General features: G+C 34.7%; 1 protein-coding gene across 1 annotated transcript in view; it reads left to right on the top strand.

The window, feature by feature from the left end:
* The first annotated feature begins 588 nt into the window (after positions 1 to 588).
* The window catches only part of PlexA (plexin A), a 34,723-nt gene continuing 15,696 nt past the window's right edge, over positions 589 to 19,615 (top strand). The window contains exon 1 of the mRNA XM_065357887.1: positions 589 to 993. The gene's annotated coding sequence lies outside the window, so the exon portion shown is untranslated. The remainder of the gene's footprint in view (positions 994 to 19,615) is intronic.

Below are 19,615 nucleotides of genomic sequence, written 5' to 3' on the forward strand. Positions count from 1 at the left end.
TTTCTGTCAATTTTTCTCGGTCAGGATACCACTTTTGCGAGTGCTGAACTTTTCATTACATTATTTTCAAGCTCAAAATAGGTATACCCATTACCCATCATTTAAACGTCTCCTTTTCCCAGCGAATACCGAAGATTCACGATACCTACGTTGTTATTTATCAAAGTAAGACGTATTCTGGCTCTGGCAGATCCGGTAGATCCGCCAGAGAATTGCTCGAAAGTTTGATAAAACGTAATTAATACCATACGTAGACGCACTGACTCGCACACGCGTACACCATCTCAAATGATGGGTATTTTTTCAAGTTAACGTTCTCTAATCGTATTGTTTACTTTATATGGTGACGTTGACGCGATAAGAGACGATGATTAATAGGACAATGCGAGTTTAATTCGGTTATTTAAACGCGAGCTTAATTTATCGGAAGGTTTTTTTTTGTATTTCTTTATTTTTTTATTGTGATTTTTCTTTCTTCCGTTGTCGTTGTCGTCGTCGTCGCAAGACATAACGAAAGCCAAGACCGGAGAGGTTTCTCGACGCACAACTCTCGTTGCGAAAAATTGAATCATTATGAGTCACGGGCACTGGTTGCTGTTGTTGATGCAGATGGGGCGAATGTTGCGTAAATCGACGTTCGACAACGTTCAATGAGCTCGAGTATTGTTTGAATATTTAAAAGTAAAACCGTTTATTTAGTAGAAATTACGCTCAGCGTGTGGTTTATTTTTTTCGAGTTCGAGTGGTTTGGCGCGTTTAAAATTAGGTGCGAATGTGAATGTGCATACCATACCTAGTTTTTAGTGTGATAAAATAAATTCTCAACTGAGCTTACAGTGTATATTGTGTATCGTATTTCGACTCACTTGACGGACGGATGCGTGTAATTGATAATTCGCGGAAGTGTACTGCGGTGCGTGGTTTTTCTTATTCGATATAGCGAAATTGATCGCGCAAAATATTCGCGTACGCGTGAAAAATATCTAATCGAAGGTGAGTTTTGCTCGTGATTTTCCTCCGGATCGTATTATACCTATTTCCTGCGTAGTTGGCTAAAATGGCCCAAACTGGGCTGCGATGATGTCATGGTGCAGGAAATGCTACGTGTCGAGAAAAACTGCTGTAACGGTATCGTCGAAAATTTACGATTTGTTCGGATTTTCATTCGGTGTCCTTCACGGTTTCCTGTTGTGGGGGGGGGGAGGGAAAGAAGTTGGATGAGATGAAATGAAGCTGTTGTGGGTTTAAGTATTGCCAGTGTTGCCAATTTAGCGGTTTTCAAGCTATTCCTAGCGATTTTGAACATAGAAAACCGCCAAAAAATGTCAATCTAGCGGCTAGCGGGAAGTCTAGCGTTTTTGACTTCATGGCCACTTTTACCATTTTAACTCACAAATTCAGCATTTCAGCTAAAAAATATTGAATTTTTGAAAAAAAAAATCAATGAAATTGAACTTTTGTAAAACCCATCCACTCAACTTCATCAATTCTTTGGTAATTTTTGAATGATTTCACTGTTTTTTAGTTTTTAGTTATTTTTGTACAGTTTAAAAATTTTAACAAATTGAATCTTCATCAGTTTTGTATTTTTTACATGACTTGAGGTTTTAAAAAAATGATGAAAATCTAGCGGGAAGTCTAGCGATTTTGCTATATGGAATTTAGCGGTTTTTAGCGGTTTTTTAGGATCAATCTGGCGGGATTTTTCAATATGGCATTGGCAACACTGAGTATTGCTCTTAGCTTTCTTACAAAGAGTGGTGGAAAAAAAGAGAAAGAATGAAGAAAGAGAGTAGTGAGTTGAACGAGAAATTGGACAGATGTGATTTGTAGAAATAATATTGTCTGTTTTTGGATTTTTTTCAATTTTTGAAATTGTTAGTGTTGCTTATCATGGTTTAATTTTTGACTCACTGTTTTGAAAAATTCTTAGATTAATCCCTAAATTTTTTCCATCAAGAAAAAAAATCTGATCTGTGATATGTATTTTTATAATCAGTTTAAGTAATTACAGTTGATTTGCTTGAGAATAGATTGAAAATTTTAAAAAATAATTATGTTGGTTAAAATTATTTTTTCTCAAAGCTTTTTGAAAAATCGAACTATTTCAGTTTTTCTGAAAATTACCGTAGTGCATGTTCTAAAAATTGTATGAAATTATACCAAACGTTTTCATAATGTGGGAAAATTTGTTTAGAGTGGTGTAAAATTGGATAAAACTGGATGAAAATTCCAAGAAATTCTTTCAAGTGCAGGTGAAAATTTTAGTAAAACATTAAGAAATATTCCAAGTTGCCCTAAAAATTGCAAATGTCCTGCATTTTTTGGTGAAGAAAATTTGATAAAAATTTGCTTTCTCTTTGATCGAAAAATTAACCACTCTTCTTCAACAAAGATTGCAAAAAAGTACCCTTTTTCTGGCAAAAATCTGTGTTTTTTTGCTAAAGTTATCAGTGTTGTTTTTTGCCAAAAATCGTTGAAAGATCTCGGTTTTTTGCGAAAAATTGCCAGATGATTTTTGTACTTTTTTTCAAAAATCTCCGAAAGTCTTGCTCATTATTAGAAATTCCATCTTTTTAGCAATTAAAATTCTCGCTTCCCCCCCCCGTCCCATGGTCAAAATTATACGAAGAAAACGTAACTTCTTTTCCAATGATTCTCAAAAATCGCTGATTTTTGCTAAAATTGTTCAATTTTTGGTTTTTTTTTTCTACGTAAAAACCATTCGAAAGCCTCGCTTTGATATTTGCCAGAAATTTCCGAGAAATATCGTTTTTTGTTTTTTTTTTTTGCCAATAATTCTCAAGAAGTCTTGCTTATTTCTGAAATAGTCAAATTACTTTCTGCCAAAAATTGTTAAAAATTCTCACTTTCCAACAAAACTTCTGAACACTCGCTTTTTTTGCCAGATATTGTCAGAAAATCATTCTTTTTGTTAAAATTATCAGTCTCGTTTTATTTTGGCAAAAATTATTCTCATTTTTCATTTTTTTTTTTTTTTTTTGGCCAGAAATTGCAAAAATCTTTACTTTGTTACAAAAAATTGTCAAAAAGTCTCAATTTTACTCATTTTTTAATAATGAAAAGTATGACAAGACAGTAGTTTAACCTTTCAAAGTGTTAAAAACTAGAACATTAGAATTCGATGTTATTTTTTTTTTATGATTTTTTTTCTGCATTCAAATAATGTTTTTCTCTTGTTTTTTTCTATTTTTGGCTACTTTTTGATTACTTTTTTAAGCTTTTTTGGTTACCGAAGTTCCTTTAAAAAAAAAAAATTGAGTACGAGCCCTGTTTATTCGATTTAGGCTATTTTAGAATTTTTTCGGTTTTTCAATGACTATATTTTCTCAAGTACGTATTATGAATTTGTCGTTTAGAAATAAATTAGTTATTTTCACTTCTGGAAAATCAATTAAAAGTACGATGAAGTTCATTTTCCCAGGCTGAATTTTCGAATGTTGTACATTGAAAAGTTATAATAATCAATAGAAAAATAATGATACCTATTAAAAATTGATTATCTTTTGAAAAGGTGGAAAATCTCATTTAATAGTTTTGATTCTGTTTATCTAATTTCCTGGTACTGAGAATGGTGTTTTTCCCCAGTGACATATTCTCTTCTGCTCTTCGTCTCACTGATATGGCTACGTTTGATTAATTTATTTACCATTATCAACATTTTTTATAATGGCGTGTAAATTGCATGCACATTGTGTTTCAAAAAAACAAAAAAAAACTTTGCCATTTGGGGAATTTTGTTTTGTTGAAAAAATTTTTCGTTGTTTCGACTAATTTCCATAATCCATGATATGCATTCATCAAACTTTTTATCACTGTTTTGAGTGGGTGATTAAGATTTAATTTAAGATTTATATTTTTGCAATTTTTACTTGATTTTCAGTCATTTTTTTTTCGTATTCACCCCTCTCCCCTCCCGTATTTTAGCAATTTTTATCATTTTTTTTTCGTGTGATAATTCAACTTTCGTGTTGCTTTCTTTTTCTATGACAATTTTCCAATTTTATTTTTTCCTGGGCAGGGGCTTTAAGAGCTTCTCAGCTGAAGTCATTTCAGCGAAATGTGGTCAAAAAAAGTCGTCATGAGAATCAATCGAAGTAAAAACCAAAGTCATAATGTATCCAAAAGTCAGTGTTTTGAAGTAATTTGATAAAGATCAGTCTTATTTACTCGCTATAACCATTTTGGATTTCGATCATTTTTTCAAATTTTTCGCTAATTTTCACGCCATTTTGAAAAATTGTTTTAAAGCTTTCTAAAATTTTTCTCAGAGAACCAAAAAGAGACGGGGAGGGGGTCTTCTTCGAGTTGAAAAAATAAACTTAAAAAACTCGATGGTTCGTTCGATGACGTCTGCAAAGGTGAAAAATATCGTATTAAGGCAGTCGAGTTTATTCACTTCGACTTGATCGGGTCATATGGCGTTCACAGTAAGTTTTACTTTGACCATAATGCATAATATTGCATTCGTAAGAAGCCAAACAAAGTAAAATGTCTTAGGGTTAGAGATGTTGACAAGGTCAAGGAAATTCTTCCATCTATAATCTTCTACTATCCTGCATTACCCTACAGTTCATTTCTATACCGCATAAGTTTTTAAGCTGTTTTTATTCGAAACCCATCAGGCGTCGAGGTGGAAAAAAATACAGGCGTCGAGGTGGAAAAAAATACATATCAGACCCCCATTTGTTTTACTGTACCTAGTATGCATAGTGCAGGAAGAATAACATCGTAGCATCGCGGTCGTCGACGCATATGGCAACGGCTGCTAGTGAAATACAAGCACATAAATCTCGGCTAAAATTCTAATAAGCTAAATCAACTGGCAGATTCATCGCTGCTGCGAGGCTGTACGCGAAATTGCGTTCTTTTGCCGCTCGTTTTGTATGTGTATTTTCAAGTGGAATGCGTACGATTACGATTACGTAACGAGTACGTTCTACTCGTACCTATGTATAGTAAAAGTTGCACGACGATGTTTGCACCCTTGGATTTAATTTCTTTTTTTCCCTTTCGTTTGGATTCTTGGTGCTGCTTTGCTTTTTAAAGCCTGTCGGCGTCGGTGTATTTGTATAAACGCGCGATTACGTCGGAAAAACCTGGCTGGTGTAGGGTAAGTGACGAGGAGGTGACACCCTCTTGTTACTTTTATGCTTACGCTGCTGCGTGTAAATCTGTGTAAACGTAGTAAGCAAATACGACAAGTACAGTTTGCAATTTAATAGCCTAGTTGCGGCTGCGGGCTGCTATAGGAGGTGATGATGGCCGGCAGGGTGGAAGGTGGTGTTATCGATGGTGTATCGTGCACTCAGGGATATGGTAATATTACTCGTACTCGGTACTTGTGCTATAAATGCATTCATATATGGGAGAAGAAGAGGTAACGAGGAATGATGGATGCATCGAGCAATGTGGCAGTGGTGGCGATGACGACTAAGACAACAAAAACAACAACAACAACCACGGTGGCTCAGCTGCTGTTCGGCGTGAGCGTGAATCAGTCGACGACCCTGGTTATTTTAGCAGGGCTGACTGGCGACTTTAGTTCTTCTTCTATACGTCGTTTCTAATTTATGCATATAGAGTTTTTAAATTGAGAATGTTCAAAGGATTCCATTCGCGGCGTGTATCGCCTTTGTGTAATGGGAGAAGGACTGTATATGGTGCTACATGATAAGCAGACTGAAGAGTAAAAGGAGAAGGGCTCTAGCCCCTTCATCGCGTTGTTTTTTCTCTCTTCTCATTCCGCTGTGTAGTGGCAACATCAGCAGCGCTGATGGCGAATGATTTAGTACAGATACGTGTGCCATATACTACCTCTACAAGTTTCAATGAAAGAGAAAAAATTTCCTAGGGTGTTGGAAGATATAAGTTTTGTGTACGATGGTCGTCTACTACGTAAGATACACCAAGACCCTATTATTTTTTTTCCCATACGTAGGTACGCGTACTTTTACTCGAGCTCAGATGAGCATTGTCGTATAAACACCGTATACACTGTACAGTGTACAGGTTGAGATGATTACGAGGCCTTTGCGCTATATCGAAATAGAAAATTGAACTGAGAGGCGATATGGTACGTGATGACGAGATGTTGTACAAGTATACCTACGAGCAACTCTCCTCACCACAGTCATACTACGAGTATAAAACTGCAGAACACACACCCTTGAAATATAAATCAAACGACGAACCCAAAGTGAAGCGAAGATATAACCATCGTATCGTGCGGTGTTCGCTTATAACTCGATTATAAGAGGCTTGTAATGGGCGCAATTACACGCGAATTCATCGACAGGATCGAGCTTACTGTACGTCGAGAAAGGGGCATATCTAATATGAAGCAGCAAATGCATCGCGATGCACTCCTTTCCCTTTTTTTTCATTATAATTAGGGCTGGCTGGATGACGGCGGGGTGGTTATTAGCGCGCGGAAACATGTTGAAGTACGTGTAAAAGATGCCCTGCGCTGTATCACGGTGTGGATTGGAAATCGAAATTCACGTTTGGTGATGGATACGATGGGGTAAGGGAAATGGCATTATGAAGGAATGAGTGCGCTTTTTTGATGCATTTTCAATGTGGAATGGGGAGAGTTGGGATATTATTGGGAGTGGACCAAGAAATATTATTTTTGTGTATCTTATATACTTTATGTATTTTGTAGTACAATTTTATTAGCAATTAATTAATAAATAAATTTTGTTTTTTTTTGTTTCAGGTGAGTAATGAATTTCGAAAAAGATATTTAAGAATGAGAAAAACTATAAAAGTATGTACCTTTCGTATGTTATTATTCGTGAAAATAGAACCACTCATCTCATTCTAAATTTTAAAATTCCCTCAAGAGTAACTGTGCTACAAGTTTGAAAAAAAATAGAAAACTTTGATTACATATAAAAAAGAGAAAATCCAAGACCACTTTTAGGGTTCTACTGAACGGTTGAAAATGTGCAAATACATATGAAACTTATTTTGGAAAAAATTATTTCCTGAAATTCAAAAAGGATATATTTCAATTTTTTAACATACCTATAATTCGTCGTCGTGGTCGTGGTCGCACTCCTTTACAGGAGATAGCGTATACTTCCATCTATATCAGCCGGTTTCTAGCGTATCTGATGGTTTCTTTCAGGGTCTTGCAGGGAGAGTTGGCCGGTGAGTTTGTTGTTAACATCTCCGATCGTTTCCTCCCTCTTGTAGTTCTTCCTTGAATTTTCCCCTGTACCGCTAGCATGAAAATACCGTTTTCTCGTATTTTATGAGCTAAATACTTTAGCTTTCTGTTCTTTATATCTTCTACTACGACTTTCCGCTCCTCTCCTATTCTTGCTAATACTTCCTGGGTGCGAAATTTTTAAGAAGAAAATCTCAAAAATGACTGATTTGCAAACTTATCCGTTTAGAAAAACCCTAAAAGTAGTTTTGGATTTTGATGACAATGGTCGAGGTTGGGTTGACGCAAAATTCCAATGTATTACATAGTACATACCATATTTTGGAACTTGACCATTTTTCCCAAAACAGGTTGGACAGGGGTTAGAGCGAAAAAATCCCAGATCTTTATGAAAATTCATCTTTGAGGACCTATTTCTTTCCTACCGCCTCTGGACTCTGAAGTCTGAAGTTGAAATTTTTCTGAATGATCTTCAACGCAAAATTAAGGTTTCTACTGAATTTGGTAAAAATCTTCTGACATTTTTTTTTTCGCGATCCATCCTAAATTTGGTGTAAACATCAAAAGTCGCGAACTGCATTTTGTACCTTTTAAGGAATTTTAAAAATTGAAAAAGAAATCAAAAATTGGATTTTGCACCAGTGAAAATTTATTTTGCGACGTATTTGCTCTTTCTCGCTCTCTAAAATATCTAGTTTTTAAAAAAACTCAAAAAGTTTTTTTAGCTCTTTAATTTGAAAGTAAGGAAGCTCTCGAGTTTGAAAAAACAAACTAAATACGTTCAAACGAATATACCTACAAAAAATTCTAATCGCACGTATCCAAAATTTTTCAATTTTTGGTTCCGTTTGGGACAGAATTCTTCTGAATAATCTCTTTTCCATGATAAAACCGCCTGGCTATGGACTGGTCAGTGGTCTTCCAAACTATTGTGGTCCATTCTTATGGAGCCCTTCTCCTCTCCCATTCGGAAAAACCATCAATAGAATGTCAATTTCGGTTACTTTTTTTTTGATGAAAATTATTCATTTTTGTGGCCGAATTCTTCTAAAATAACTCCCTTGATACCTTATCTGTGAAAATTTGAAAACTTATTTTCAGTTTTGGTCAAAATCCTTCCGATTAACCCCCTTTTCAAGGAAAAACTTCCCTCTGCCCCACAAAAGCCCCACAAAACAAATCTTTTTTTCATTTTTTGCAACTCAGAGGATCTTTACTCGATGAGATAAATATTGTTGAGAGGCCAGGGGTGTTTTTTTAAAAAAAAGATACTGACCAGAAATTAAAACTTTTTCAAAAAAATTCTTGCAGACGTAAATTTTTTATATGTACCACCTAAAATTTCATGTGAAATTTCATTTTTATATTTTTGGTAAATTTTTGAAAATATGTACCTACTTATTTGATAAAATTTTAGTCGAAAATGGGATAAAATCAATAACTTCGCCAAATTGATCTAAAAAGCTGAAATTTGGTATTTTCCCTATTTTTGAGCCTCCGAATCGATTTGAAAGCTGTTTCGACCTGTTTTCAGCAGTTCTAGAGCTTCCAGCAGATTTTGATCAAATTTCTGAAAGTTGAATTTTCCTCAAAATTTTACGTGCGGAGTCGAGTGAATGGGTTTCTAGCTATTTTGGCGCCTCCGACTATTTATTCGCCGTATACTCGTGCTGTTTTACAAAAAAAATCAAAATTCAGTTTATGCCCAATTTTTGATATGCCGAGTCGACTGAAGATGATTTTAGGGTATTTTAAAGCTACCAGAAATTTTTTGGGAATTCTAGTTTCCCCAAAAAAGATTATCAAATTTGTAGAAATGAACATAATATTTACATATAGGTGAATTTTAGCTTTCCAACTCTATTGCGCAAAATGTTGTGTGAATTCCAGCTATCGAAAACTTTCTAGAGATTTCAGAATTGCTGAAAATGGTTCAAAATCGTTTCCAGTAGATTCAGGGGGAGGGGGCTGAAAATAGGGTACATAACATACCAACATTAAATTTCAAAATCAATTCGATAAAATTTTGATTTTTTTTCTTTGTTGGCCTTTTGATTTTCAAAAATTCACCAAGAATCGAAAAATGCTCTCGAACTTCTGAATTTTTGGTAGGTGATATATTTTTGCATGCTCTTTATTACTTTTAAAATGTTGAGACATTTCTCTCTTCTTTTACCTCCTTCTCTTTTATCCGTTACAAAATCTTCAAACTAGGCTAATTTTTCATCATTTTGAAAAATTTTGTGCAGAATACCTCTCAGATAGCTCTTAAAAGGGCCATAATTAATTATGCTTTGAAGTTCGTTTTGTTTTGGCATCAGAGAAGCAAATGAGATTACAACTTGAGTCAAAATGTCTGATTTAATTATCATTTTCCAAAATGAATTGAAATATTTGAAAAAATTTTCTGATTGTTAGAGACTTTGATTCGAATAAAAACTGAATAAATCAAAAATTAAGAAGGACAGTAGGAAGATTTTGAAATAAATTAAATATTCTGGAAAAAAATTGACTTCAGATGAAAAAAACAATGCATTAATTGAATCGGTGGGAACGGAAAGGTAACAAGTCACATTTTTGGAAAAAAATTTTTTTACGGATATAGGGGTTTCAAAGTACGGCGGATCGACTGGTGATGTCAGATTTCCGCAAAACTGCCGGGAAAGTGGTATTTGGGCGCAGAAAAAGGGCGGATCCGCATTTATGACTTTTTTGTAAAATTTTTTTGATTCCTTGAAAAATAAATAACATTTTTGAGAAGACCATTTTTTGAAATATAAGTTAATCTCTGAACTGAAAAATGATGAAAAAATTAACAACTTCGGCAAAAAGTCTTAGAACTCAAGGGGTTTTTGGTCAATTTAAACGAGATAGCAGTCTAAATGATGTACTTAGATGTAGAATCAAGCCCCATTCGTGCCCGAGCAATTTCAAAAGAAATTTTGTCGATTGGGTGCAGAAAGGGTCCAAGTCCCATTTGTTTAGGCAGCAACAGCGCCGGCGCACGTGAATATTTTTTTTTCTAAACAGAGCTAAAAATTGTGTCTTGGGGTCCTCTTTCAATGACCTTAAGCATATTTACCAACAATTTTTGATTTTCAAATAAATCAGTTTTTTGTTATTCCTGAAAAGTGCGAAAATGGACTTAGCCCCTTTCCGTTCCCACCGATTCAATTTTGCGAACGTTTAAATTTCCACGCTTCTTCTTCCTCCTCCAGGCACGTGAGGAAGGGAAAAATACTTAAGAGTTCAGTTACAATTGCTCGTAGATCTCAGAAAATGTCTGTAGGAAAACTAGGTAATATGTACTTGAAGACTTTGAAATTATTATTTTGTGCGCAGTTATCTATATATTATTCATCTTTTGATTATTCTATTCATAAAAACAAAAAAATTCACCAATATTCGCAAAAAAATTGAAAACGAAATTTAACCAATGCACTGTAATCTGGTGCTACTGGTGTTTTCACGATAGCACGATATTTTCTCCTCTACCTTGGTATCTGTGTATCTGTGTATTTGTACATAGTAGTAACATCTGTGCGATGTCTGTATTTCATCGCGTTGCTGCTGTGTATATATACGTGTAAAGTAAGCCCCAACCAAAGGGATAAAGTGTAGAAAAAGTGGTTGTTTTTTCTCATTCTGAAGTGTAATTTGCGGCGCGGTGTGGCGATACTGATGCTGCATGTTGTAGGAAGGAAAGAGAAGAGACTGGTGAATAAGAGTTAGGTGGAGGTGGTGGTGGACGGTGCAGGGTTGTATTTACGTCTATGTTGCGGTGCTGTGTTGTACACAAACCGTACAGGGGAGGGTTTTAAATGGCGAAATATTTAATTTATCGCCGTGTTCGGACGTCTCTAACTAAATAATTAACCAATGACGGCGGTTTGTGTGTGTGTAGTTTGGTCGAAAAGCTGCGTTCGCGGGATTTTTCTCCCTGTTTTTTCATCAGTCATCACTGTAGGTACCAGCAAAGAACAGGGATACTAGAAATAATTACCAGCGTGGCTTACCTAGTATATGTGTACATCGCAGATAGATAGATGAAATATGTTCTCTACGATGTGAACTGTTTTCGTAATTTGGCGAGGATATTTTTACTCGTTGGTGCTGTGGTATGAGTGTGTCGTGTTGTAGGTATAAACGAGGGAAAAAAATCCTGCTGTTGTATGGGTTATCGTACTTATTTGACGGACACGGTTGTGTGGTTTGAACTTTCACCGAATGGCGCGAAATTGATATTGGATATGATTTAATGCGAAGTATACATAGTATTTCTCGGATCTAGGATATGTAATATGAATTATATGTGCTGATACGAGTGTGTGTGTATGTATTTTTTCTGTATATTTTACTCGAGCAGGTTTATTGTCTTTGGGTTTCGCCTGCGAGTATGAATCGTATGTATGTACTCGTAAGTCGTAGGTATATCGAATGTGGTGCAGTGTAGATTGTTCAATAGAAGAAACCTATGTATGTACAGACTACAGAGTGTGCGTGTGCGGTAGAGGATTTTTTTTACATTTCTCTATAGCTGTCACATTGTTGGTGTAGCAGAGGTGAAATTATAACGAGAAATCGAAGATACAGATATAAGTACATAAGAGCTTTTAAACGATGTTGCGGTACAATTTAGTGAGTAAATTATTATACGCTAGAATGGTTAATATCGAGTGAACAGTCAACGAGGAAAATGATGGGATTTTCCATTTGAAAGTCTGGTTCGATTAGAGCAGAATATTGTGAATTGATGTCGTCGAGATAATCGGTGGAAAATTGGCACTGGCAAGGGAACGTTTTGAGGTGCCCTGCCCGTCTTTGATTTGAACAGAATTGCGATTTTTGGAAGCAGCGTGGTTTGACACCTTCGTAATCGAAATTTCAGCTGCAGGAATTTACATATTTTTGGTGAATTTTTGAAAATTCAAAATTGACCATTTTGAGCAATTTTAAGCTTTTTTTCAAAGGCTTCAGCGTGATTTTCGATTTTTTCCGGAGTGTCTACCGCACGAAAAAGGTGATAATTTGATTCAGGTAGCACGAAAGCATAAAAATGATGTAGAAATTTCTTCAGAAAGCACGAAAATTTCTACATCCTTGTAATCTGAAAAATTCAAGTTTGAAAAAAAATTGAAGTGCCAAAAACTTGGAAAATGAATTTTCTAACAAATTTGCTTTTGTGTTGGGGAAAAATAATGCAATTAAGCAACAAACGTACACACGTATATTATAACTTCAAAATTTAGAAATTCGCTGAGAATGGAATCAAAATCAGTTTATTACGATGCCTTAAAAATTGTTTTTTTTTTTTACCAATAAGTATGACACAAAATGTGAGATAATTATGGGAAAATTCACGATTTTAAATTGATGGTGCATCTTTTCCACTATTTTAGCAACCAACTTTTGAAATTCAAAATTTTTTTGCCAATTCAATAGTTGGTTGCTAAAGTTGTGAAAAAGATGCGCAATTCATCCAAAATAGCGAATCTCCCCTCCCAATGGTTATCTAAATTTTTTTGCCATTATGGTTCAAGAACATACTGAAAAAACTTTCAAATCACAAGTTTTCGTTTGCTATTGCTTCACTTGTAGTCCAGTCATTTTAGCAAAATTTTTAGTCGAACTTCGAAAAAATTGGAGGAAAGCTGAATTTTACATTATTTGTTTAGATTGATCTCCAAAACAATCCACCAAAAGTTGCACCCCGCAGTTTGCCAGCTACCCCTGCAGGAGGTCATTAACCTTTGCCGATACAGTTTTTTTCGGCTGTATCACCGAAATGAAGCGTCCGAGAGAAAAAAAGTGATTGAACTAAAATTATTCTACATCAAATTTCCTGCAAGCATGACCAGTTCAGCTGAAATATATTTTTCGATTTTTGGTGAATTTAAAAAAATTAAATTTAGGTCAAAACTGAGTGAAAAAATCAAAATTTTACCACATTGACATACCCTATTTTCGACCTGTCAAATCGATTGGAAACGATTTCAAAACGTTTTGAGCAGTCCAGCTCACATTTTTGAAACTTGAAATTTCCACAAAATTTCATCAAAATATGAAGTTGGAAAGTGGAAATTCACGCTGCAATCCAATTTAAACACGCTATTAAGTCGACTGCTGGTGGGTTTTAGTCATTTTGTGGCCATCAGCAACTTTTTGAAAATTCTTGGAGCCCCCAGTAGATTTTTGAAACTTGAAATTTCCACAAAATTTCATCAAAAGCAGTTGAAAAGCTAAAATTCATTCTCTAAACTAATTTCAATTCGCTAGGGAGTCACTACAAGTGGATTTCAAGTCGTTTTGAAGCCTCCAGCGACTTTTTGGAAATTACTGGAACCTCCAGCGACTTTTTGGAGATTACTGGAGCCTCCAGCAAATATTTCAATGCTCGAAATTTCCATTAAAATTTACCAAACAGTTGGAAATCCAAGATTAACTGTGTGGTCCAATTTCAATACGCTATCAGGTCGACTGCAGGTTGGTTCAAGGCATTTTGAAGCCTCCAGCGAATTTCGAAAATTTCTAGAGCCTCCAACAGATCTTAAAACTTACAATTTCGTAATTTTTTTTTCAAATTTTCTGAAAAATGAGTGTTTAAAAATATCGAGATAGGTAGTTTTACAAAATCTTGAGTAAGGAAAGAACTGAAAATTTTGCAGGTCATCGCATCGAATTTTTTTAAATTCGAAATAGTAGTCCAACAATTACAAAAATGTCTCGACTCTGGATTTCAATCAACTGTACAAACCTTGTTAAAGGTTTCGTGAAATTTTTTGACAATTCTGTCGTTCTTCTGAGGGGTGGGCAAAAGAGGGCAAATCTGGAAATCTCATGTATGTACTATACCTTCATGGAGAAAAAAAAATGAAAAAAATGAAAAAAACTTACTAGAATGTTTTGAAAAGCTGGGAATACCTTGGAAGACTTGATTGGGGGGGGGGTGGTTAACTATGGGTAGGTTTGACGAAATTGACGTGGTACGAAATTTCATTTTGGGAGCTTGAAAAATACAAAAAAAAACACGAATTTAGCTTTCTGAATTTTAGTATAGACAGAGACATTCTATTTTTCCAGAATTTAAAAACTTTTCCAAGCAGCATGGGAAATTATTCAGGTAGTTAAAAATCGAGGTATGGCTAATTCTCAACCTGTTTGAAGCTATCTTCATTTGAGCGGATTTTTAGACAAATATCTTAAAAATTTTTTTGATCAAAACAACACACTTGAGGTGTTCTTCCGGAAATTAGGCCAAATGTGGATAGAGTCATTGAATGCGTACAGAAACAGCCACAACTCGATTTTCAGCTGCCCAAGTCAATTTCTTTCTACGTCTTCTGAAGAAATTTTAAAATTCTGGAGAAATCGAAAATCTATCTGGAGGCTCTACAATGACTCGAAATAATGATTTTCGGATTGAGAGTGTCGGTTTCTGAGCACTTTATCAATTTTCAGCATTATTTTGCCAAATGCGAAATTTTTTCGTTTGAATTCCTGTTTTTTGGCATGAAAAAATATAAGATTCAAGGGTTCCTGGATTTCTTATTTTTATTCACTTAATCTTTCAACTTTACCAAAAACATGAAAATTCCCTCCTGACATTAAGATTTTGTCTCCTGTTTTTAAAATTGTCATAGTAATTAAAATTGAAAAAAAAAATGAATACAACTCAAAAGAAAAAGTGTAAGAAAATATACCCCTCAAAATAAACGAATCTCAACGCGAATTAAAAACAACGAAAATGCAATTTATAATGTGAAAATAAACGAGTAGCCGTTGAAAGGAAAACGACAAAGAGGAGCAAGGACACGAGAAGAGAAAAAAAGTTTATTACTTTCATCGGGGGAATCCCCTGGTGAAAAATCATGGCGCCGTCATCAAATGACTCTATATTAACGTTGTAGGCACAGTTTTACGTATACTATATCGTACTTATACAGCAGACAAGCCAGTGTACTCTGTATACCAGAGTATTGCTTGAAATATACACTATTAGAATTAGGAACACATATACACGATGTACGATGGTCCAAATTAACTCTATACAGCTTGGTATATACTACTCGTATATACTCGTATGCCCTCTAACCCTCATATTTTAAGCTAGCGACTTCCGCACGTTGTAAAACGACGGTTTATTTACGATTAAATCGTAATTTCGAGATTGGTTTTTGTTTATCTTACACCGTGTTGTCAAAATCTCTCCCCAATGGGCGCGTTAATCTTATTCCCGCGCGTCGAAGACTTTGATATATCGACGATTACCGAGAGACAAGTAAAATGAAAAAAGAAAAGAAAAAAGTTTAACGGAGGATGGAGACGTCGACTCGTGCGGCTCAAATGAGGATTCTGTGCTATGAGTTTATTATTTGAAGAGATAATAGCGTAGTTATCGATCACGAGATTTTTTTTCACCGATAAACTTAAATTACCAGGAGTCGTAAGGGAGGTGGTGATGGTTGAAATTTCGATACGTCTATTTTAGTACAACGATGATTGGGTAAAAGTCGAATAAATACGATAACTTGTGTGGTGCTGGGAGCAAACCAAGAAGTTCGTAAGTTTTCGTGTACCTGTCTGGGGTATTTGTGAAAGTTTGATTTTTGAGAAAATTTGTTGGTTCTAAAATTGTATAGCAAAACTGCCTTAAAACTCTAAAAATTGAACCAAAAATAATCGAAATTATAATTTTTAAACTAAAAAAAGTCGAGGATTTGAAAAAAATACGGTTCGAATCAACTGACTGAAGAAGTTCCTATAATAGTGTTAGTGTACCAAAGTTAAAAGAACCAGCCTCGCTATACGTTCCAGAAAATTAAACATTGAAAAAATAATCGTCTGTAAAAAGCAAAAGCTTATAAAGAGTAAAAGAGATCATATATTTTTCGTATATAAGAAAGAAAACGTGGTAAAAAATCTCATGCTATCGAAACACCAAACCTTTTACGTAGGTACCTTCCTCTTAACCATATTTCGTTGGAAATGCGTATCATAAAAAAATTACAGTACCCATCGACACCACCTCGTATTTCCGATCTGGCTCGCAAATCCGTACATCTTTCACACGATGACTCGCATTTCAGCCGGTAAAAAAAGTGAACTGAACTCCCTCGATAATCGTATTTTCCAGTTTTTTACGTATACATGGTATAGGTCTATCCTATACGCGTATAGTACGTATATACACACGTAAACGTTCTACTATACGTTCGCATACACGCCATAATGTTATCAATAAATTGTAAAATAATGCTAAAAAATATCATTTCGGCAACACATTCGCATATCCGCTATTCACCGCCAACAGACGCGCGCCAATTTCCTATGCATAAAAGCATAGCTCGCAGCTCGCCTCTCTAACCAGCTTATAACGCTCAAACGACAGGCAAAAAAAAGAACCACTCGCGAGATACTTTTATTTTCTTTCTTTTTTTTTTTCGCTGTGAGAGAAAAAAAACCAAGCAAGCCAATATTAAAACGAGATAACGACATTGGTCTCTCTACCTCTATACGTAATTCAAAGCTGACGCGATTATGTTAACGCACGAACTGACTTTAAAAAAATATTTCTCGAGAGATTTCCATGTACAAGAAAACTGCCATGGATGCTACGAATCTACCAAGCTTGGTACATACTAGCAGCATCAGCATCAACTTTCTCGAACGACGAAAAAGCATCTTAAAGTAGGCCGATTCGGCGTGGAAAAAAAATAATACACGCCGAGCTAACAAATTTTCTGAATGGAAATTCGATTATTCGTTTAAACGTGCGGTATCGTTGTCGTAATACGGGGTACTTTGCTTTTTTTAAAACCCGAATTTTCATACGACCCGTGATGATGAAGGAAGAAACGTTCTTTGCTAGGTACGTGATAAAACTTTGAAGAAAATGGGCTGGGATGGGGGTTGAGAATCGAAAAGGCATGTTTGGATGTTTTCAATTCTGAAGTTTTCAAGTTGAGATTTCTGTTTATTATTTTTGAAAAAGTGCACAGGTCATCGTTATTTACCTCTCGGCAAATTTTTCGGTATTCGAAGCATGGTACCCCTCTTCCTTCGTTAAGATATCACGAACAGCTTCTAGTCTATACTTCAACTGGAAAAAAGTACTCTGTAGATCAAAATTGACTGACATTTTTTGTGGCCCAAAAAATTCAATCATTTTTTTGTAGATATGGGTCTGGAATACAGAAAGAACGTATTCTGGACTCTTTGTGCCTGAGAAAAAAATCAGTTTTCGAAATTCTTCGGGCCCAATATGTTAGCCAGTTGTAAAATGGAAATGGTAGTGCTGTCCCTAAATTAGGATTATTCAACAAAAAAAGTCGCTTCATCATATCAGGGGCCTAAAAGGAATCATATCCATAGCATAAGAAGTCCTTGAATAAATAATTTCATTCATTCGTTCGTTCGTTCGTTCGTTCCACGCTCATTGAACCCAAGTTGGCTGAAAATACTTAGCTCAATAGGGCAGGGACGAATTTCAAAGTTGCACCCCTCCCCCTCAATTTTGAGTAAAAAATGATCTGCTGTAGAATTGTTCAGAACTGACCTAATTTAAATACTTTGAGGAAAATGTTTTTTGTTGAGCATTTTTGAAGGATTTTGAGACGAAAATGGGAACATAATTTCAGGGATTTTTAAATAAGATGTAACGTGATCCATTAAAATGGGTTAAAATTTACCCCAAAATTCTGTCATAATTTCCCATCAAAATAATTGGTGAAAATGTTTTTTGAGAATTTTTGAAGACTTTGAAGTCCATAATTGGGTCATGATTTTCGGGATTTTTGAAAAAAGTGTCATACAACCTTTCAAAATAGGTTAAAATTTTGGCAGAAAATTACAAATTTTTATGTTGAGCCCCAAATTGTGCCAATTTTTTGGGTAGTTGATGATAAAATGTCACGACCCATCAAAATAGATCTCATAAAGAGAAAGTCTGGTATTAATTACGACGTTTCTTGAAAATTTCAAATGTCAACTGCCAAAAACTTGATAAGCAAAATCAATTTATCGGCTTGTGGTTGTCAATATATTTTGTATATTTTTTTATTACAAGAATTTTCAAGTTTGTCTTCATTTTTGGAAAAGTTTCTATTAATTTTGATGAGATTTCAAAGTATTAGAAAAAAATTGATTTTGTGGTGTAATTTCAACTAGCTTAAATAGGTTGCATATTCCTTCTCCATTGGTTTTCAAAAGTCAACTAAATAAAAATCTAAAATTTTTCAAAAATCCCAAAAATAAGTTTTAATAAAAGTTTTTAATTTCCTCCAGAAATTATAATCCATTTTAGGAAACAAGTTTTCATTTCAAAAATCTTGAAAATCAGCTTCTCATTTTGAGCTCAAAATTTTTCAAAAAGAGCCAAAAAAAGTTTTGATAGAAATTTTTCAATTTGTCGTTAAATTGGCGGCTATTTCCATAAGTCAAATGCCGATTTTTTTTCAAAAATCCCAAAAATCACGACAATTGCTAAAAGTCAAATGCCTAACGTTTTTCAAAATTCCCAAAATAAATCATGACCCTGATGACAGTGATGACCCTTGCTTGAATTCAAAATTCCTTAAAAGTGTCCAAAAAAAGTTTTGATGAAAGTTTTCAAAGTTTTTGAGAAATTTAAACCCATTTCGATTGGTCATATGCTACTTTTTCAAGAATATCAAAATCGTGACCCAATTTTGGGGCTTGAAATTTTTCAAAAATGCTAAAAAAAAAGTTTTGATGGAAATTTTTGAATTAATTGCGAAACGACAACCTACTTCGATAGGTCACGTGACACCTTTTTTGAAAATTCCTCATTGATCATGTTCGAATTTTGGACTCAAAATTTTGAAAAAAAAAATGATTAAGAACGTCTGTGTCAAAATATTGTCTCGAGAGTCAGAGCCCAAATTCGAGCTCAAAATTTTTCAATAATGATCTAAAAAAATTTCATCAAAATGCTCGAATTTCTCGTGAAATTGAAGGTCATCTCGATGGGGCATTCGCTACCTTTCCAAGAATTTCAAAAAATCACGAGATCATGACCCAATTTTGAGCCCAAAATGCTTCAAAACGTTTTCGTTGAAATATTTTTGAATTTCCGCGATATTTTAATCCAAATTTGGTAGGGTTACGTGGCACATTTCCAGAATATGCAAAAATCATGACACAAACTTGAGCTCAAAATTTTTCAGAAGTGATCTAATGTGGAATTTTTCGAGAAATTTCAGTCTATTTTTGATGGAGTAAGTACTACATAGCACAGTTTCCAAATTTGCAAAAATCATTACTCAAGCTGGGGCTAGAATTTTTTTGCGAAATTTTAGTTGATGGAAAATTTTTGAATTCATTGCGATTTTGTATCTAATGTGGTTTGGTGAATCCCGTAACACGTTTTTCAAAAACCACAAAAATCATTACCCGAGC

The sequence above is a fragment of the Planococcus citri genome, chromosome 3 (assembly GCF_950023065.1).
Source record: "Planococcus citri chromosome 3, ihPlaCitr1.1, whole genome shotgun sequence".
In the NCBI taxonomy this organism is placed as follows: Eukaryota; Metazoa; Arthropoda; class Insecta; order Hemiptera; family Pseudococcidae; genus Planococcus; species Planococcus citri.